This window comes from Choloepus didactylus, chromosome 17 (assembly GCF_015220235.1).
Source record: "Choloepus didactylus isolate mChoDid1 chromosome 17, mChoDid1.pri, whole genome shotgun sequence".
NCBI lineage: Eukaryota > Metazoa > Chordata > Mammalia > Pilosa > Megalonychidae > Choloepus > Choloepus didactylus.
In genome coordinates, this window is record NC_051323.1 from 72,668,800 (window position 1) to 72,691,752 (window position 22,953).

Sequence of the window (22,953 nt, forward strand, 5' to 3'; positions counted from 1 at the left end):
TTGTGCTTCTCCTTGTAGCTTTTGACTTCTAAGCACGAGTTGGCTTGCACGAGTGGGAGCATGATGAGAAGGAGGGAGAGGACAGGTGCAGAGCTTGCAAATCCTCTCCTCCAAGGAGGCGGGAGTCCGCTCTCGGGGGTCCAGTGCACCCTGCACGTGAGCTTCTGCTCTGAGCCTGTGCTCGAAGCAGGACCCGATGGCAGGCTCAGTAGAAACTGACCAGGTTTAGCACCCCAGCCTCCAACACACTTCTATTCAGATTTTTTTTGGAGCAAAATCCTGATTGACTTCAGAAAGTTTATTTTTTTAATTGTGTAGTCTATTAGTATAGGCAGAGGAAAGGAATCACGTTTCTAGTAAGGAGGTTGTTGGAAGCCTTGTTAAGTGGATTGGTGGCCTGGAAGACTTTGTTGGATGCTGCAAGTATAGAGCATTTAATCCTCCCCAGCCCTCCAGGCCCATGGCGTGTCCATTTGTCCAGGTCCTTAGCGCCTGAAGCCCTTTGCACATTCGCTGGAACCAGTAGGTTCACAGTTGGTGTGCAAGGCAAAAATTGCACTAAGTCAAAACTACCGTTGAGATGCCCTAAATTGCCCATAAACACGAATTTATGCATGTTTTAGTATATTCGATCCTGCATAATAATATGCATGTATGTACAAATTAATAATGTGTAAAGTAGTTTGGGTTTAGGGAATTTGTCGTATGAAAAATATGCATCTTTGAACAATAGCGTCCAGGTCGGTGTGGGGAAATGAAAAGCCTAAGCCAGTGTTGGGAACAGCAGATTCCCAGCTGCCCTTCCGGATTTACCCCGGGGCAGATATGCTTACTGAGGAGAAGGGCAGGTGGAATCAGTAGCACTGTTTAAATGTGTTTTGTGCTCTTGCACTCCTGTGTCTGCACTTTCCTCTCTCCCTAGCATGGCCCCTTTCTCTTTTTCTTTTCTAGGCTTATGTATGTGGATTCTTGTCTTGAACTTACTGGTTTATGTTACTACTGTGACCCCGTGACTGGGAGCCCCATGGGGCCTCAGGACTGTGAATTGTTTATTTTTGTATCCTCAACCCCAGCACAGTTGAATTGGTGCTCAATAAATGTTTACCAAATGTGTGCATGACTTCATCTTCTCATGAGCAGCCTTTTTGGATATTCATCAAAATGTCTGTCTGCAAAGACTGCACAGTTGCCCGTAGCATAAAAGGAACATCAGCTGGCATCCCAACATTTTCGTGTTTCTGATCCTTAGTTGTGAGAGCTTGGTTTATTCCTTGATAACAAAGCACCTCCCTGAACATGGAAGCCTGGCTTGTGGGTGTTGGCACAGTATAAGGAATTTAACTGAGCAAACACTTAGCGAAGGTCTTCTGTGTGCTGAGCCCATGCCAGGGTCTGGGGGCTGCAGTCACATCCCATGTCTGCACTCCCTGCCGTCCTCTGGCCTGGGCTTCTGAACCTGCTTGTTCTACCTCCACGGGGTCAGTGATGGCCCAGACTTGACCTCCAGGAAGCACAGGAGGCTGCTTGGAGGTCATGGAAGCCTCAGACTTCAGCATCCTGTCATCATCTTTGAGTTGTCCTTTCATCTGCCCAAGCGTAATTCCAGGGCATTCATCCCACAGGCTTTCCCTGAGTACCCACTGTGTGTGTGCTTGGTGTGCAGGGTGTCCTGGGTATGTGTGTGTGCTGTGAGTACAGGGTATACTGGGTGTGCATACAGGGTGTACTGGATGTGCAGGGTGTGTGCATGTGCTGTTGTGTGTGTGCTGGGTGTGCAGGGTGGTCTGGGTATGTGTGTGTGCTGTGAGTACAGGGTATACTGGGTGTGCATACAGGATGTACTGGATGTGCAGGGTGTGTGCATGTGCTGTTGTGTGTGTGCTGGGTGTGCAGGGTGTCCTGGGTATGTGTGTGCGCTGTGAGTACAGGGTGTACTGGGTGCACAGGGTGTGTGTGTGCTGGGTGTGCAGGGTGTGATGGGTGTGGTGCATGTGTGCGCTGGGTTGCAGGGTGTGCTGAGTGTGCTGAGAGTGTGTGTGCTAGGTGTGCTAGATGTGTGCTGGATGTGCAGGGGTGTGCTGGGTGTGTGTGTGTGTGCTGGGTGTGCAGTGTGTGCTGGTGTATGTGTGTGTGTGTGCTGGGTGTGTGTATGCTGGGTGTGCTAGGTGTGAGAACACAGAGGCACTAACATGTGGTCCTTGACCTGAGGAGCTCCAGAGCAATAGACATAAATTCCCAGATCGTGCTCACTGGCTTTGAGAATCATTCCTTAGAAGGACTGGCATTCGTCTATAATAATAAACTTATTTTATGGAAAAATACCACTATGAAGCTTGGCAAAGTGGGGATTGATCTTCCATGCCACGTCCGAAAGAAATATTAATGAATCTATATGAACAAGAGGAAAAAAATCTGTAATTAAAAGTAAATGAATTTTAGTCATTTGCGTTTGATGCTGGATTTCCGAAATAGAAATTCCCAGTGTGGACACTGGAAAATTAAATTGATGAAGTAGCATTTGGGGTTTCATGCATCACGTTTCTAAAGCTGAAACATGGCGTGTGATTGCACATTGCTGTTTTTTGCCGGATCAATGTTGATTGCATAGCAATAAGCAGAGGTCAGGCTAAGGCTGTTTTTCTAAGTAATGATACAGTCTGTAATGAGAAGATGAATTTTCATTCCTCCACTTTCCTCTCAGTGACCATCCTCTTACAAATTCCATATTTAAATGGAAAGATCAGGAATTCAACGTTATTCAGTGAGCAGTGACCACGTGTAAGATATTGTACCAAGCACTGTGGGAAGAATGCAGTCATTGGAAGTAGAGGGGCTCCGAGTGGACTGCACACACTTCAGCTATGAACTGTCAGCCCAGTGGAATCAAGTAAGAGCTAAAATACAGATACAGACTCGATGGGGATAGCACAGTCGTTTCCTTTGGGGGCTCCCAGAAGCCACTCAAAGGAGCCGGCATCTACTGAACCTGGAAGGACATGCAAGATTTCTTTAGCTGAAGGTGGAAAAAATACATTGCTGTTTTTATGTGTGTGTGTTTTTTCCTTCCAAAAGAACTTACAACCCTGAGGCAGGAAGCCGTGAAATGGGGCGGAGGTCCTCAGTCCCCAGGCCAGTGGAGAGCACAGGAGGTTGCCCTTTGGTCCTTGGTGGAGGAAGGAAAGAGCAGGAAGGGCATGGGGGAGTGTCACAGCGACCTGACGGGGAGGAGCTTGTGTCCGATACTTCTTGGGACAGTGGCATGTGGCAGGCTGCTTCTCCAACAGGCTCATCCCAGTAGACCTGAACTGAGCCATCAGTTCCAGTTTTTAATGTAGGACTTTCCCATCTTTGATATTTATTATTGATTTTATTCTCTCCCTTGGTTTAACCAAAGTAAGAATTACAGGGTTAAAAATGAATTCTGTGATGTGACTGTGTGGAGACAACAAATACATTTACTATGCTAGTACATGCATACTGGGGTCAGCCATAGCACCTTCTCTTTATGTTTTCTTTTTTTTTCCTTTTTCTACACTATATAAATGTCAGAAACCAAAGAAGCAGAAATTTTCTATTTTGGAAATTTTTTTCCCCAAAGCAAAATTGAATTTTTATTGCCAAAGAACTATAGAACAAGTCTTCTAAAAGTATCTGATTCAGATGACTTTCACAAGTAGCTATACTCATATCCAATTGAAAAACCACTGTCACTTTGTGCTCTTACCTGTTTTGAGAAAATTCATTGGACTTCACTCTCTTCTCAGGTAGAATTCAGAAGAGCTTAGTTATCTTTCATTCTTTCTTTTGAAAAAGTACAAATGAGCTCTCACGTTTACACAACTTGTAATTGCAGCTCTTCAGAATACTTGGATGGTATGTAAAGTAAAGTGCCTGCTGATTCTTAAGCTGGGAGCATATTTCCTTCCAGCTACTCCATATGCTTTTCTGCACTGAAAGCTTAAATCTAGAAATTGACAATCTGTACTCTTAGAAGCATCACAAATGTAGTTCAGACCAAAGTCCTTGTCTTGCTGTACACAAGCCAGTAACTCCTCAAGGGGCCATTTAATGTTGAGCAAGTTGGCATTTGGTCTGCAGAGATGGCAGCTGTGAAAGGTCCCTGTGGATCAAGGTTAAACAGAACCCCAGTTCTGTCTCATCTTTAAATTCCCCCATGTTCTCTCTTCTAGAAAGCTTGGGTATGCCATGCTTCCTGTGGGAGAAGGAAAAGAGTTTGCTTAAAACATACTGTATTTGGCATGGTGGTTTTAGACTCTGCCCAAGGTGGCAGGAATCTTTGTTGTTCTTGAAAGTTTGTAAAATGAGAAACATTTTTGGGGTCGTTGCTCTGGACGAGTGCATCAGGAGTGAATGGGATGTGCGTGAATGTTGTATATAGCATTTTGAGAAGCATTTCTGGGTCACATGGCCAAGAGCTCCAAAAAGCTAGGTGAAAAAATTTTACCATCATTTCCTAAGAAGTAGCCAAAGGATTGGAATGTGAAAAGGGCTTACATCAGACCCAGAGGTAGGAAAGATTTTAGGCACAAAGAAAAATACATGTTAACTTGAGAAGGATTTACAAGGGTTTTTGATTCTTAGGAACTGTATCTGCTTTTTCTTAATTTTTGTGGTATAATGTACATGCAGTGAAATGCTCAGATATTAAGTGTACCTTTCAGTCAGTTTTGATGAACATATATCAGGGTAAAGACCATTTCCATCAACCCTAAAAGCTCCCACATGTCTCTCTCCAGTCAGTTCCTGCTCCCAGAAGCAAGCACCGATCTGATATCTATTGCCTTAACCAACTCTACAGTTTCATAGCTATGGGATCATACAATGTGCACTCTTTGTTTCTGACTTGGTTGCTTTCAACATAGTATTTTTGAGATTCATCCATAATGTTACCCGTGCCTGTACTTCCTTTATTAAAAAGTTGCTGAGTAGTAATCCATTTTATGAATATACTACATTTGTTGATCCGGTCTCCTGTTGATGGAAAATCTGGGCTATTTCCAGGTTTTTTTTTAATGTATATATTTTTTAATTAGGGACGTTGTGGGTTTACAGAAAAATCATGCAGAAAATACAGAATTCCCATATACCCCTTTGTTGTGAACACCTTACATCAGGGTTACACCCTTGGTACAACTGATGAAAGAATATTTTGTAATTGTGCTCTCAGCTGTAGTCCATGGCTTACATTAGGGCTCACGACTATTTCCAGTTTTGATTATTATGAATAAGATAGCTCTGGACATTCTAGCACAAGGCTTTTGGTAGACTTATGGTTTCATTTCTTTTGGATAACTACCTAAAGGTAGAATTGTTAGGTCATAGTTTAGATGTGTGTTTAACTTTTAAGAAACTGCCAGACAGTTCTCCAGAGTGATCATGCCGTTTCATGCTTGACCAGAGTGTGGGAGAGGTCTGGATGTGCTACGTCCTCTCCAACATTTGGTATTTTCAGTCTTTTTCATTTACTCGACCTGGTGGGTGAATATTGGCATTTCACTGTGGGTTTTATTTTCATTTCCTGGGTGGAAATGATGTTGAGCATTTATTATATGTGTTTATTGACCATTCGTATATCTTCATTTGTGAAGTGTCTCTTCAAGCTGTTTGCCCATTTTTTTGTTCTGCTGTTGTTGTTTTGTTTTTATAATTGAGTCCCAGAGTACACTGTATATTCTGGATGCAAGTCATTTGTCAGATATATGCATTGCAAATATTTTCCCCCAGTCTGTGGCTTACCTCTTTATTCTTGTGAAGGTATGTTTTGATGAACGGATGTTTTTGATTGTGATGAAGTTCAAGTTATCATCTTTTTTCTTTTACGTTTATTGTTTTCTGTGTTTTCTCTAAGAAGTCTTTGCCTACTTCAACTTCTTGAATATATTCTATTCTTTCCTCTAATAGTTTTTAAAATCTATTATTTTGAAATAATCGTAGATGTTCAGAAGAGTTAGAGAGACACAGCAGAGTGTCTACCACACAGCCTCCCCTGAGTTTAACATCTTACCTGACTGTGGTATAATTGTCAGAACTAAAAAATTAATGTTGATACAATACATTGGCTGAACTGCAGACTTTAATTCAGATTTCACCAGTTTTTCCTCATGTCCTCGTTCTCCAGGATCCAGTCCAAGATGCTGTGCTGTAGTTAGTTGTCACAAGTCCTTAGTTTTCTCCAATCAGTGATACTTCCTCAGTCTTTGTCTTTTCTGTCCTCAACACTTTTTGAAGATTCCTCCAGGATTTTTGTAGAATGGGCCTAAACTTGGGTGTGTGTGAAATGATTCACCTGATTAGACTGAGATTATGGATTTATCACAAAAATGAAGACTACCAGGAGACTGGCTCTTCTCACTCTAATGACTTTTTTTGTTTTTGCCATTATGGTTAGTCTGTGATCATCTCAAATTGATTTTTGTGAATGATGTGGAGTAGGGGTTGAGAGTCTTTATTTTTCCCTTTCTGTAATATGGATATCTAGTTGTTTCCCCAGCATTTATTGAACATATTTTTCTTTCCCCATGAAATTGCTTTGTCATCCATGTTGAAAATCTGTGACTGTATATCTGTGAGTTTATTTCTGGATCCTCTGTTCTGTTCAGTTGATATGCTTATCTGTCCTTTCACTAGAACTACAGTCTTGATTTCTTTAGCTTTATAGTAATTTCTCCATTTTTTTCTTCTTTTGTAAGAATATTGTGGCTATTCTAGGATCTTTGCTTTTCCATCTAAATTTTCAAATCACCTTGTCAATTTCCAGGGTAAAAAAGCCTCCTGGAATGTTGACTGGAATTGTATTGAATCATTAGATCAATTTGTGAAGAAATGATATCTTCACCATATTGAATCTTCCAATTCACAAATTCATGAAATGCTTCTCCATTTACTTAGGTCTTCTTTAGTTTCTCTCAACAAGGTTTTAGAGTTTCAGTATGCAGATCTTGCACATCTTTTGTTAAATTTATCCCCGTGTATTTGGTATTTTGATACCTTTCAAATAGTATTTTCAACAATTGTTATTGTTAGTATATTGACTTTTTGTCCTATGACATTGCTAAATTCATTTATTAGAGCCTGTAGTTTTCTTGTAGATTGCTTTAGAGTTTTATGTATACAGTCATGTCATTGGTGAAGAAAGAGAGTTTTGCTTCTTCCTTTCCAATCTCTATACTTTTTTGTTTCTCTTGCTTGTCTGATTCCACTGGCCGACCTTCTCATACAACGTTGAATAGAAATGGTGAGCGTGGACATGTTTGCCTTAATCCCAATCTCAGGGAAATATTTACTATTTTACTGTTGTTACATGCGGCTAACTGTAGTTTTTCACAGATGCTTATTACAGGCTGAGAAAGTCCTGTTCTAGTTTGCTGAGATAAACAGGTTTTGTGGTGTGAATGAATGGGCTGGGTGTTTAACATAAATGGGTGTGCCAAATGCTTTCTCTGCAGCTACTGATCTGATCGTATGAGTTTTCCCTCTTACTCTGTTAATATATTTCATTATGTTGAATCCCTGGAATAAGCTCTTCTTGATCATGGTGTATTATCCTCTTTCTGTATTACTAGGTGTGAATATTTTATTAAAGATTTCGCATCTATGTTTATGAGGGATTTTTGTCTATAATTTTCTTTTCCTATTATGTCTTTATTTGGGTGCCAGGATTATAATAACTTTATAGGATGAGTTGGAAAGTATTCTCTCCTTTATTTTTCTGAAAGAATGTGTATGATTTGTATTATTTCTTTTATTAACTTTTGAAAGAATTTGCCATTGGAAATACTTGGTCCTGAAGTTTTCTTAGTAGGAAATCATTTAATTAAAAATTCAATTTCTTTTACAAATAAAGAGTTACTTAGATTTCTTGTCTTCTTGTGTCAGTTTTGGTAACTTGCATTTTTTAAGGAATCTATTTCATCTAAGTTGTCAAATTTATTGGCTCATGGTATATTGGTGGGTTGCTATCAGTCTTATTAATCCTTTCAAAGAACCAACTTCTGGCTTCATTGATTTTTTTCTGTTGTTTGCCAGCTTCTCTTTCACTGATTTTCTCTTTTGTTTTTATTTTCTTTCTTCTACTTTACTTTGGGTTTAATTTGGAGAACTGTATTACTTGTAACCTTTGCCTTAAAGGGGCCACTAGTTGGTTGGTAAAGGGAAAACAAAAGGAGAAATAATTAGTATGAAATGCTTTTTAAAAGGAATGTTTTTGTACAAAATATTGTATAAATTGAACTTGATCTCAGCTTTTTAAAATAAGAACAAATTTCACTTATTAGACCAGAGAGAACCTGAACAGGCCTGGCTACCCTTGTTTTAATGGCAGCTCCTTGGAGAGTTGGATTAACTCATAGAAGGAACCATCCCATATTCCACTAGCCATTCCAGAAATGTTAAAGTAACACCTCTAGAAATATGTCCATATATGAAGGAGGGCAGACAACGATCCTCGTCACACGATTAATCTTCATTCAAAATGTGAAAATTATACATGCAGTTTTAATTGATGCATTCAACTGTGGGCATTGATGTGAGAAATATGGTAGTTATACTTAAGAGATAAACATTAATAGCTTTATGCCCAGGAATCATCCATAAAAGAAGAATGAGTTGCCCCTAATGTTTTTCATCTGTGTCCTTTATGAGGGAGAACATGACAGTGGAGGGAAATGATTCTATCCTACTACTCAACAGAATTAATGATTATTGTCTGTATTCATAAAATCCAGACAGTACCATAAACCAATAATAATAATGATTAGTATTAAGAGTACTTCTTGCTTTCCAAAGCATGATAGCTAGGCATTTTCACAGTCCAGATGAAAATTATCTTTTCTGTGGGGCCAGAGGGGGATATGCTGGTTTTCTGAAAAAGTGGTTTTGGATGGCAAAGAGGGAGTTAAGGTGTCCAAGTTTAGTCTTCATACTGGAACTTTTCTGCTGGCTTTAGTTTTATTGTTGTTTTTCATAACAACCTTTGAAAATGAGCTGGAAAACATGGAAGGTTTGCCACTGGAGGCTGCTTCTATTAAGTTTTGGTCTCAGATAAGTGCTTGTACTCATCCTGCATCCTGTGCTTAAGTCCCACGCTTGTGATTTTAGGTTGGCAATAGTGAGTGATTAATAGTGACTAATGATAAGTTATTGACTTACTGTATTAATTTGTGTTGTCTGTCCACCTCACCTCACTATTTTTTTTATCACAATGAAAGGATGAAGTAAAAGTATGGAACACTCTAAAGGTGTTTATGAAATAGAGACTGGACCAGTTAGTATTATGAACACTGTCACTAGGACAGATGTGTTTTTGGTTGTGGCGCCATCTTTGTGGAAGGCAGGAGCAGACTATTGCATGTGGTGACTGGATCAGTGATTCTGATATCCACAGTATCTGAGGAACTAGGAACTGCATAATGACCGTATTTATTAGTACAGTTTTTGAGAACAGGAAATGTACTCTGGAGTAGTCTAATTTAAATTATTTTTAATTATATTTTAAATGGCCCAAGATATTCATAAGATATTTCAAACTTTGATGATCACTACATCCTTATTGTCTTCAAAGCAAGATGGTGTTTTCAGAAAACCTTTTTTTGTGTTATACTCAGAATCAAAAGATATACAATAGTAAAGGGTGAGCCAGGAAAAAAAGATGAACTATATTTTGTTTTGCAACTGCAACAGGAATATATTTTTTAAGTAATAGAAGAGAATTGCTTAGTTGAAGGAACAGTAAATAATTTATTCCCCTTAGAAAACTATGCTGAAAGAAAAAAGCTGGTTGTTTTTTTTCCTTTTCCCTTTGTAAGATCAGAATTGTGCACTGGCGTATTACCATTCAGTCCTCTAAGTATTTGTTAGGATTTTTTCTCCTCTTACAGTTTTTATTTCTATAATATTTTCATGTAATGACCAAGTATTTTTTACAACAGAAATATTTTTGTGCTTTTTGTGGGGTGGATAATGCAGTTTTCTTGTCAAATAGCAAATTACTTTCATCATTTACTTTTCTTACTAGTAGTGCTGTCTCTGCTGTAGAAATGTAAATTAATTGGTATAGAATCCTGGCTACTACTAATGAGATAAATATCCATTCTATCACTTATAAACCAGAGTATTGTAAATTTGGATACTTTACGGTCATTTTTAATATCAGAAAATCTGGTGACCTGTTAAGGAATCATTCATATAATCACTAAATTGTGATTCTATGATATGGTATATAATTATATGATAATCTCTTTAGAGGCTGTAAGGAAAATGATAAGCAGTCACTTCTCCTGAAGAGCTTGGAGTCCAGCTGAGGGAGGCAAGACTGGTCACAGTGAACGGGGTGGGGCTGGAGTGAGGGTGTGTAACTGCTGCTTGTCCTGAGAGTTTAGAGCAGGGGAGGTGGTTGTGTGTGGGGTCTCTTCTATCTGCTGCCCCCCACCCCCTGCTTGGTGCCAGGGACATGCACCTGGAGGAATGGCCTTCTGCTCTCCTGCCCTTGGCTCCTGGTTCAGCTCAGCCACGGAGGAGCCTCATCAGGAGATGGGAGGGGAGCCCAGTGAGGTCCCCATCTCCCTGCCCCCCCCCCCCCATATTTATAGCCTCTGGCTCCGGCCCTTCAAACCAGGGACTGGTAACTTCCCGCTTAGCTCCTGACCTCAGGCTGGGTGCTGCGCTGTCCCTTTGGCTCCCTACATCCTGCAGTATTGTAGCAAATACACCCTTTATGGAAAACCCCATCAGCTGGCCCGGGGTGCAGGACCCTGACCCCAACCATTGGCTCCAGTAGTTACGGCAGGTCTTGGTGAGGGGTGCTCCATTCAGGCCTTGGAGGGAGGGAAGTTCTAAGGAATGGGGAGAAGGTGAACAAGAGCAGGGGCTCTGGGAGGGCAAGGCTGTGAGTCTGGCAGCTGTACCTTCCCGAGGAGCCTCCAGGCAGCCCCGGGCCTTAGGAGCCAGGGCCTCACCTGTGCAGGTGTCGTTACCGTGTGCCCTCCCCCGGCTGAGGTTCTCTCCTCGTCTCCCCAGTTGTGATGTCTCGAGGAGACCAGCATTGCTTGCCCAGGGAGGCTGCTGCACGGGAAGCCCACAGTTCTGCTCCGCGGTACTGACCTGAAGCCTTTGCAAAGGGTGTGACTGTACAAGATAGTTTCCAGAACCAGGATTCCTCCATATCTGGGTTTTGCTGCACGTGCATCCTACAGCCTCTTGAAAAATCTGACTCTGAGCTTTTTTCGGAAGTATGGTCACTCCATCTCTTCCAGTCTTTCTCGCCCTGTCTCTTTGCCAGTGTCATTTTGCCAGTGGGCATTAGGTGCCGATTCCTTTTTGAGATGCTGGGGATGGAGCAGGGGACAAGGCAGATAGAGCCTCTAACCTCTCGGGGCTTCAATTACAATGAAGGAGAGTATAAAATACCTAAATACATGAATAAATAATATAATTTCAGGGAGTAGTAAATGCAGTGACAAAAAGGGGTAGGGAATGGAGTGATAGTCTAGGCAGAAAGGGGATTTTAGATGGAGTGGCCAAAGAAAACTTCTGAAGAGGAGGAGTTTCAGCAGAGAACCAAGTGCAAAGGATCTCTCCCAGGCAGAGAACTTTTCTTCTGACTGAATCCCACTTTAGGGCTTCCCAGCCTTGAAGTGCAGGATTTCATCTTTTGTTTGTTTCTTTCACTTTTGTCATCACAGGCTATATTAACATCTTAAGATGAATTTGAGAAAAGACTGTTTCTAATTGAAAAAAAAAGTATATTGAAATACAGAAAGCACATTGGTTAATATATTAAACATCTGGACATAAACTAGCCCAAAATAACTAATTAGCTTCTGCTATTTCTTTCTTTTCTTTTTTTTTTTAAATTAAATTCAGTTTTACTGAAATACATTCACACACCATACAATCATCCATGGTATACAATCTACTGTCCACAGTATGATAACATAGTTATGCATTCATCACCACAATCTATCTCTGAACATTTTCCTTACATCAGAAAGAACCAGAACAAGAATAAAAAATAAAAGTGAAAAAAGAACACCCAAATCATCCCCCCATCCCACCCCATTTGTCCTTTAGTTTTTATCCCCATTTTTCTATTCATCCATGCACTAGATAAAAGGGATGTGATCCACAAGGTCTTCACAATCATACTGTCACTCCTTGTAATCTACATTATTATATAATTGTCTTCAGGAGTCCAGACTGCTGGGTTGGAGTTTGGTAGTTTCAGGTATTTACTTCTAGCTATTCCAATACATTAAAACCTAAGAGGTGTTATCTATATAGTGCATAAGAATGTCCACCAGAGTGACTTCTTGACTCCATTTGAAATCTCTCAGCCACTGAAACTATTTCGTCTCATTTTGCATCCCCCTTTTGGTCAAGAAGATACTCTCAGTCCCACGATGCCGGGTCCACATTCATCCCTGGGAGTCATATTCTGCATTGCCAGGGAGATTTACACCCTGGGAGTCGGGTCCCATGTAGGGGGGAGGGCAGGGAGTTCACCTGTCGAGATGGCTCAGTTAGAGAGAGAAGGGCCACATCTGAGCAACAAAGAGGTACTCGGGGAGACTCTTAGGCACCATTACATGCAAATTTAGAATCTCCTTTGTGGTAATGAGCTTCCTAAGGGCAAGTCCCATGCTCGAGGGCTCAGCTTCTGCTATTTCTTAATGAAAGAGATAGAATGTTACAAACAGGACTTGCTACATGGTGTATGGGGCCCAGCGCAAAATGGAAATATGGCCTCTTGTGAGAAATTATTTTAAGACTCTCAGGACTGCAGCAGCAGAGCATTAAATGGAGCACGGGGCCCTGTGCATGCAGAGCATACCCATGTGGGTCCTAACTGGCTTCCAGAGACATTTGAAGTCCTCACCCCACCTGTTCCTTTTTCCTTTGCATTCACATGTCCTTCTTTCCCACCCCAGAGAACACTGCTATGCCAAAGTAATGGGTATCCAGGCTGCATAAAATTTTCTACATTTGTGTGTATATAAAATAATATGTGGTAATGTTTCATGTGTGTATCTTAAATTACATAAATGGTATTGTCCTGTCTGGCACATTGTCACTCAGCACGTTTCAGCATCTATCTCCATCGATACATGTGACACTGTACATTTCCATGTTAATTGCTATTAGAAGATAATATGTAATGTTTTAATTTATTCATTTCATCATTGGATGAATATCTTCCCATGTCAATATAATTTAAGCTTTTATTTTGAAATAATTTCATACTTAAGTTGCAAGAAAAGTCAAAGAACTCCCTTTGTCTTTCATTCAGACCCCCGCATGTTAAATTTTACCATGTTGCTTTATTCTTTTCTTCTCTTCTCTTGTCTTGCTATATATATAAGCACATATTATAAAATAATAGTATTTGCATGTACATATATCTCCAATTTTTTTCTGAACTATTTGAGAGTAAATTGCAGGCAACCTGCTCCTTTATTTCTGAATACTTTAGTGTGTATTTCCTAAAAAGCAAGGGCATTCTCTTATATAACCTAGTGCATTCATCTAAATCAGAAAATTAACGTTAATGCAATACTGTAATCTGCAGACCCTGCTTTAATTTTGCAAATTGTCCTGGTGTTGTTTCTTTCCTTTTCCTGGCCCAGGCTCCAGTCCAGAATTATGCATTGCATTTAGTTGACTTGACATGTCTGTTAAGGCTCCTTTTGTATCAATCAGTTGCTTGGCCTTCCTTTGCTTTTCATGACCTTGATGTTAAAGAGGACCAGAGGCTGTTATTTTAGATTCATATTTTGCATCTTTGACAGAAATACTGCAGGAGAGATGCTGGTCCTCAGTGGGTCATAGGCAGAGGCATGTATCAATTTGTTGCATTATTTGTGGTGTGATCTTCAATCCCTTGATAACGATGATGTCTGCCAGGTTTCTGCTCTGTAAAGCTACCATTTTCCCCTTTGTATCTTTGAGACTGCGTAAATGTCCTATTTCTCATCAAACTCTGACTCACAACTTTTAGCCTCCATTAATGGTTCTTGCAGGAATCAGTTATTACCACGGTGCTTGTTGAATGGTGATGTCCTGATTCCATCATTACTTCTGCATTGATTAATCGGCATTCCTATCTAAGGAAGAGCTTTTCCTTCTACCTTATTTATTTAATCCGTGTGGACCCAGGGATTTTTTTTCAATGGATTTAGTCAATCATTAACATTAATTTTTATGCCAGATGTGGCAATTTTTGCATATTTGGTCAGTGGGTTCCCTTTCAAAGTGGCTTGCTTCCATTTGACACATCTCCCTTATTCCTTTTTCTGGTACAGCAAGATGTTCTAGGTTCCTTTTGTGATTTCCCATCCCCAGACCTGGAGTCATCTGTTGCTTCGAGTCCTGGTTCAGAAATGGTATTTAGAAACTAGGAACTGGGTTCTGTGTGTGCTCATTGCTACTTGGGTATCATTGCTTCTAGGACTTCTCATTGGACAGTGATATATAATGTGCATCTATATCTACCTATCTCTATCCATCCATCTATCCATCTACCAAAAATCAGGGTTCTTACTGATATTTCCAATTCCATTCCAATTCCACAGGTTTATTGTACTCTTCTCCTTCTCTCTTACCTGTATGTATAACTCCCTTTTCTGATAGTGAGAAGCTTTTTCCTATTATCCACAATATATTTATTTCTTTGCACCATATTAGAAGACACAAAAAGTAGATACAAAATAGGTAACACATATAAGTGTAAAAAACAAAGCTACTATCTAGAATTCAATATCTGTTTAATATAATTCTTTATACTTCATGTAAGGCACAGTAGTAGGTATAGCTGCATAAGACATTGTCTTGTCATTAAATTACTGAAACTCTTCCTCTTTCTTCTCTTCTCTGAACTGAAGGAGTGAGATGGAATTGTTTTTGCCTCAGTGTCTAACAGAATGTAGAAAGGACTAGAGAGTTCAGGCTATGATGATGTATGGAGCTGAGGGGTAAGGGGGAGGAGGATAACGTGTAGGCAGTGCAGACGGAGATTTTCTTTTCTCTTCCTGTTTTGGTATTGCTTATTCTTTATTTCTGCAGAGTTCAGACTCTCGCATGCATCTTTGTGCTCTTCCTCTGGGGAGTGTTTGGGTTAGCTGCTGCTGCCATAACAAACCACTCCAAAATTTAGTGGCTTAAAATAACCACAGGCAATCTCGGAGAGATTGTGGTTTGATTCCAGACCACCACAATAACCCAAATATTGCAATAAAGCGAGTCACACAAATTTTTTTGGTTTCCAAGTACATATAAAATTTAAGTTTACGCTATGCAGTCTGGTAAGTGTACAGTTGCATTTTGTCTAAAAAACCAATCTTTATACCTTAATTTAAAAATACTTTATTGTTAAAAAATGCTAATCATCCTCTGAGCCTTTTTGCTGGTGGAGGATCGTGCCTCGGTGCTGACGCTGCTGACTGATCATGGGTGGTGGCTGCTGAAGGCTGGAAGGGCTGTGGCAATTCCTCGAAATAAGACAGCAGTGAAGTTGGCTGCATCAGTTGCGTTTCCCTTTCCCAAAAGATTACTCTGTAGCAGGCGATGCTGTTTGATAGCACTTTGCCCGCAGTAGAACTTCTTTCACAATTGGAGTCAGTCCTCTCAAACCCTGTGCTGTTTTATTGACTGAGTTTATGTAATAATATTTTAAATTATTTCTTTCATTTCGACAATGTTCACAGCATCTTCACTAAGAATAGATTCCATCTCAAGAAACCATTTTCTTTGCTCACCCATAAGAAGCAATTCTGTTCAAGTTTTATCATGAAATTGCAGCAGTTCAGCCCCATCTTCGGGCTACACATTCTAATTTAGTTCTCTTGCTATTTCTGCCATATCTGCAGTTATTTACTCCACTGAAGTCTTGAACCCCTCAAAAGTAATCTGTAAGGGTTGGAATCAGCTTCTTCCAAAGTCCTCTTAATGTTGATATTTTGACTTCCTCTCATGAATCACAAATGTTCTTAATGGCATCTAGAATGGTGAATCCTTTCCAAAAGGTTTACAATTGACTTTTTTTCCATCAGAGGAATCGCTATGCCAGCTATAGCCTGACAAAATATGTTTCTTAAATAATTAGACTTGAAAGTCTTCATGACTCCTTGATCCATGGCTGAGGATGGATACTGTGTTAGCAGGCATGAAAACAACACTCATCTCATTGTACATCTCATCAGAGATCTTGGGTGGCCAGGGGCATTGTCAGTGAGCAGTCATATTTTGGAAGGAATCATTTTCTGAGCAGTAGCTCTCAACAGTGGGCTTAAATTATTCAGAAAACTGTGTTGTAAAGAGACGTGCTGTCATCCAGGCTTTGTTGTTCCTTTTATAGGGCATAAGCAGAGTAGGTTTAGCATAATTCTTAAGGGCCCTAAGGTTTTTGGAATGCTAAATGAGCACTGGCTTCAACTTCAAGTAACAAGAGTCAGCCTGGCCTTTGAAGCTTTGAAGCCAGGTATTGACTACTCCTCTCTAGCTAGGAAAGTCCTAGATGGGATTTTCTTCTGAAATAAGCTGTTTCTTCTACAGTACGTTGAAAATCTGCTGTTCAGTGTTGCCACCGTCGTCAGTTATCTCAGCCAGATCTTCTGGATAACTTTCTGCAGCTTCTACATCAGCACTTGCTGCTTCACCTTGCATTTTTATGTTATGGAAACAGCTTTTTTCCTTAAACCTCATAAACCAACCTCTACTAGCTTCCAACTTTCCTTCTGCAGCTTCCTCACCTCTCTCAGCCTTCACAGAATTGAAGCGAGTTAGGGCCTAGTTCTGGACTAGGCTTTGGCTTAAGGGAATGTTGTGGCTGCTTTGCTCTTCTATCCAGACCACTAAAGCTTTGTCCATATCAGCAATGAGGCTGTTTCACTTTCTTATCATTCCTGTGTTCACTGGAGTAGCACTTTTAATTTCCTTCAAGAACTTTTCCGTTGCATTCACAACCTGGCTAACTGGTACAACAGGCCTAGCTTTCAGCCTGTCTCAGCTTTCCCTCACTGAGCTTAGTCGTTTCTAGCTTTTAATTTAAAATGAGAGATGTGTGACTCTTCCTTTCACTTAAACACTTAGAGGCCATTGCAGGGTTACTAATTGGCCTGATTTCAATATTGTGGCGTCTCAGGAAAGAGGGGGCCCGAGGAGAGGGAGAGACTGGGGTTACCAGTCAGTGGAGCAGACAGGACACAGACAACGATTATTGATTAAGTTCACCTCTTATATGGGTGTGGCCCAAACAATTACAATAGTAACATCAGAGATCCCAGATCCTAGATCACCAAAACAGATATAATAATAATGAAAAGGTTTGAAATACTGTGAGAATTATCAAAATTATTGGCACAGAGACACAAAATGAGTACCTGCTTTTGAAGAAGTGGCGAGGATTGTCTTGCTCATTGCTTGGTTGCCACAACCTTCAATTTGTAAAAAACAAAAACAAAAACAAAAAACCGCAGTATCTGTGAAGCACAGTAAAGCAAAACACAATAAAATGAGATATGCCTATATAATAATTTATTTTGCTCATTGATATGCAGTTTTGGCAGGGCAAAAATCAATCTCTGATAAAGAAACCATACTCTAAGAATTTGTTTCCCCATGTTATCTTTTGGGACTGTATGACCCTGTGAGATTTTTCTTCTCATTAAAGACATGGTTTCCTGCTTGAATGTGTTGCTCCATGTCTCTTTCATACCCTAGCAATTTCTGATCTTGAGAGCTCATTTGGTGAGAAATACAATTCAGGTTAAAAACATGACCTTTTGAAAGCTCTTTATGATCGGAAGGCACCCTAATGAAGAAAAATCTTCATAATCAGTAGTGCAAAGAAGTTATTTATTGGGTCTTAATGGGAACATACAGGATGGGTATAAATTTGAGGACATGTTGTATCCAGTTATGTGGTAGTTGGAAATGCATATGCCCCAAGTGTGACTTTTGGCTGATAATTTTTTACCAGTGCAAGTTATCACCTGACATTTATGGACTGTGTTTGTCATCAAGCATAATGTAGAACTATTGATCATTAGTTTCACAGGCAAATATTTTCTCTTGGATCACGGTGGATTTTTGCCCTGAGCCTCTGATAACGCTAGATTCTTACGTTAATAACTAGAGAAGTCCTCCTTTTAAATGCTAATCACTTGGAGAAGTCAGGATGCTCTGCAACTCAGTGACCAGAGCTTAGCCTTGTTCTTCTTTGAGCTAAACAGCAATACGTTGCCCCCATTGATCCCGAATTACTTCCACCTGCCAGGTAATCCTGTTTCTGAGGTTTGCTCTCCTGGTTGTGGATGGATTCTGTTCCTCTCTTTCATTTGGGCACTTTCCCTGCCAGCTGTTATTTTGTTTGTAAATTCTGCCTTGAGCTGTTCTCTACAAGACACAGCCCCGGCTGCCGTCACTCAGTTCACCCCGTTCGTTACCACAGAGCCACGGTGCAGTTGATGGTGGCAGCTGCTTATTTCGTGAAGCTTATTTCGTTAAGGAATATTTTGTAAATAATACCTAACACCTGCATTTACAATCTGCTTTGATATGCAGTTCAAGTGTTCATCAATAGACTTTGATATGAATTCTGGGGCTATTCCTACAGGAAACTTAGAGTGACCCCCTGAACCTGCCTGTGTGGGATTTTGCCTGATCACTGGGTCTGCACCTGTAGTTGAGGGCCAGACCCCTATCCTGAGCCTTCGCCCTTCTGGTCGGAGTCCACGTGGAAAGTGTAAATCTTTATATGGGCCCAAAGATTCAGCAGAAGCAGTTGGATCTATTGAGGCAGCTAGCCTGTCATTTCCAGTTTCTCCTGAGTTTTTGAGAGGAACTCTTTTCTTACAAAAATCCTCTTTTCGGACTAAATCTTGGTATGTGCTCAGTCTCATAAAAATAACATATATTAGTAACAGAATGAACAGTGGTTGAAAGAGATCAGGATGTGAGAGCCACACCCAAAGCCTTAGACCCTGGAGGCCTACCCCTCACGGAATACAGGCCAGTCCCCCATCAAGATAAAGCATCCAACAGCTGGCAGAAAAACTGAGCTGATGTGCTTCACCCTAGGCAGCCACACCTTGGCAACTCTAATTCAGGCCCAGCCCTGGATATAGTGCTCCCATAAATCAAAAGCATTTTTATGCCTTCCTTAGCATTTATGTAAAGCATTCTTTTAAGATGCTTCAATTAAACTGCACCAATCATCAGAGTAACCTAGGATAGGGAGGAAGAAATTGTAGAATTCATTACTCAGTATTTGGAGAAATATGTGCTGTTAACTCTAATTAAACGATTTGTCCAGCCAAACAGCAAAGTCAACCAGAGCTCCTAAAATGACCACATTTAACCCTGTCCACCAAGCCACACTGTTACGCATGTATCTCATTCTGAAAAGGATATAAGGTGATCTACCAAAATGCATACCTTTATTACCTAATAATTAAAAGTAGCCTGCCCGTAAATTGTCTCTGAGCTTCCTTGCAGCCAAAGCAAAAAAGGAAATGTTGAATGACTTCAAGAGTCATGTTGCCTTTAAATATAAACTTATCAGCTGCTTAGGAGAAGCAAAGATTTCCCTCACACTGTGGTCCAAAAGATATTATTCCTGCTGGCCCCCACAGACAGTGATGTAGAAGATAAGATTGTTTGTAATGTCCTCGCAATAGCTAGCAAGTTTCATCCTGATGTTTTTGTTGTATCCCTTTGAATATGCAGTGACCAGAATTCTAAAGTATGTACATTGGCAGGGGAAGAGGAACACACTGCTATTTCACCTCTCCCCTATCTAGATCTTACTGTGATGCTTTAGCACGATATCAAAATGCTGCTCCATAATCCAGTATATTAAATTATTTATCAAGTCTACATTAACAATCTGCTTAGGATTGAAAACAAATGAACAATAAAAATGTTAACTACCAATGCTTAGTGAATAAATAACGGGAAGATGTTTTCAATCTGACCAGACGCGTGGTTTTTCTCAATCAGCATTGAGTGTTTTTCTCCTGAATGGTCATTTTAATGTAATTAATATGTAGAGAATCCTCTTCTGTAGCAGAGAAGAGCATTGTGGTTATGCTCTTTTCAATCCAAATCTGCACGTTTAATTTCAAAGTCTGTCTCAGAATTAAACTTATTGCTGCCATGCATGAAAGGTGATTGTTAAACCTTCCGATCAGTGTGACAAGCCAAGGGTTGGAAACCATCTTCTGTGGGTCATAGATGAACTATTATTGGTTGTACACCAGTAGGCAGGAGGTAAAATAGCCAACACAGATTCAAAAGTATAATAGGAAATGGGAGAAAATGGACAAGCATCAGCCCATTGAATAAAGACGGCCACTGAATAAAAGCAAGTGTAGGATGGACAGTTTGTGGAAGACAGAGATAACTGTGAGCATCACGTGGTCATGGGCCATCACTTGTCCACCGGGATCAAGACTGATGATAGTGAATCAAGATTCCCTCTGCTTGGAAGGAGGAAAATGAGAGGGTGGTTAGAAATGGTGAAACATGACTGAGTGTGCTTGGTAAAAAGTAATATTTGTTTCATGTTAAGATCAGAATTCCTCAGTGTTTCAGGATCTTTTATTAGAGGAATGAACCCAGTTTGAGCTACTTAGGTTAATAAAACTTGAATACTGAGAGCTCCCCAGGCAGGCAAGAGGGGTGCATGATTCACGGTGAAGCAATAAGGAAGCTTGGGTTGTTTAACCTGAAAAGAAGAATAGGCATTTCTAAACTATTATCTAAGGAGTAATATTTTGATAATACTGGAAATACTTCACTTTAATCTTGCATGTAGAATGAGTGAGTTTTGCATGCATTAATGCTGTCACATGGTAAAATTGTACACAATGCAACAGAATTGGATATTAGGCAGCTTGCACAGATTTTGCATAATTACCAATATCTTTTTATCAGTGACATGATAAATACATGAGCAACTTCATATATATGAAGAGGAAAGAAGGTTGTTTCCCCCTCGATTAAGAATAAAAGGAGGCCTAAATTATGGAAGAAGGAATGTAGGATATGAGGGGATAGTTGTGTGTATTGACATATGGCACACCCAGGATTGGCCTGATGTGTAGTGTGAGTACAGACTTGTTGTACGTGAACAGGTGAGAGTGCACCTGAAGCTGCTCAGGCAGTATGTAGTTCTTAGATGGTGTACCAGTCAGGGCTCCGGTAGGGAGCAGAAACAGTGGGCTATCAACATTTATCTATCTATCTATCTATCTATCTATCTATCTATCTATCTATCTATCTATCCATCCATCCATCCATCTATCCCTCTTTATTTTTCCCTCTCCCTCTCCCTCCCTGAGCATCCTCCCTGACTCCTAGCTTTTCATTTCTGTATCATAGCACCCATGTCTTAACCTCTCTCTGCTTCAGTTTCCTCATGCTTAAAATGGGGTTAATAATGGCAACTTTGCGGGGAGGGTGGTTCCTAGGATGATCAAGTGACTATCCAGTGTGAGACACAGTTAAGGGCAGCTGTCATGGTTGGGGAGCTGAAGTTTAGGATGCACATTAGGGGGTTTTTTCTTCACAGCATTTAAAATGGCATCCAGAGATGTAAGGGTGCCTAAAAACCAGCCGGATGGAGTAGTAAGAAAGAGGTGGGAATATTTTGGTGTTCTGGAATATTCAGAGACTTATCATAGTTCCTTTCCTCTTAACATTTCCAGTCACACATTATTCAAGCCTGGTTTTAATATCCTTTTATTGTGCAGAGTAAAGATTATCAGTTTATTTATCAAACACAGGGAATAAAAAACACTGAGGATGATTCTTGGATGGCAGCAGAGGACGTGATACATTATAACATCGGTGTGAATACCAAATGGATTCATTAGGATCTGCACCGCTGGCCTGAGTGCCAGCAGAATTCGTAATGACAGGGCTCTTAAAATAATGTACAGCTTAGGATGTAAGGAAGTGGAGAGCTTAATTTCTCAGTTGCTTTATTACAGCCCTTAACAAGCATGGCTGCTAGTAAGTAGACAGTTAAATTAAACTCATGAATATCTGTTACCATTTCTAAAATATAAAATTGAAACAAAAGCTTTAGATGACTGTTTGCACCAAAGAGCTGAAATTCATGAAGCATCTCTCTTTGTGCCTTTGAAGCTCAGGATAAATTCAGGAGAGCAAAGGGGACAGCAAACTGGCATGGTTCCTTCTTTGAGTTTTGTAACAATGGGTAGCGAAGAAAAGAAGCTGTAACTGATGACATGCTCTTAACTTCTAAGAGGGAAGGGTGGGTGAGACACAGGTGGGCAGAGAATGGGACAGGAGCAGGGAGCCTGTCCTTTCCTTGAGTGTGAAAGTCACCACACGTAAGGCTTCATGGAAGTTTTCCTCCATACAGGCAGGGTCAGGTCAACGGGGTCTCCAGGGCAACTCTGGGAAGGTTTGGGCAGCAGCAGGGAGAAAGGGCAGCAGCCGCCGCCTCAGTGGCACATCATCAGAGGCCCCCAGATTGCTGCCGTTTGGGTGGCGTGCTTTCTGGGCTGCCTCCATGTGGGGGTTGCGGTGGGAGAAGGGAATGAAGGAGAGTGACGGCCCGGGGAGGATAACAGGAGAAAGCAAGGGAGTGGGCAGAGCCCAGCCCCAGCTCGCAGCAGAAGGGGGAGTGGAGGGAAGGGAAGGCAGGGTGGTGGGGGCCTGGGGACCTGAGTGTCATCCCCAAGGAACTGAGTTGTGTAGGCGCTGGCTCCTTGGGAAGAGCTATGACCTTAGATCTGACAGCCACCTGGGAAAGAGGGCCAGACAGAGCAGGTTAGTATCCCAGACAGAGCCTTGAAAGAGTCAGACAGGCTCATAGACCTGGCTGTGCCCCTCTGGAACCTTCTCTCCCTCTCCAAAGTGGGAAGAGGGAAGAGGGGCTCCAGAGAAGTCTGGGAAAAGAGGCAAAGACAA

General features: G+C 40.8%; 1 protein-coding gene across 2 annotated transcripts in view; it reads left to right on the top strand.

Annotated features, from left to right (window-relative positions):
• Positions 1 to 22,953, top strand: part of AFF3 (AF4/FMR2 family member 3) — a 524,208-nt gene that overhangs the window by 162,593 nt on the left and 338,662 nt on the right. The window lies entirely within an intron of this gene.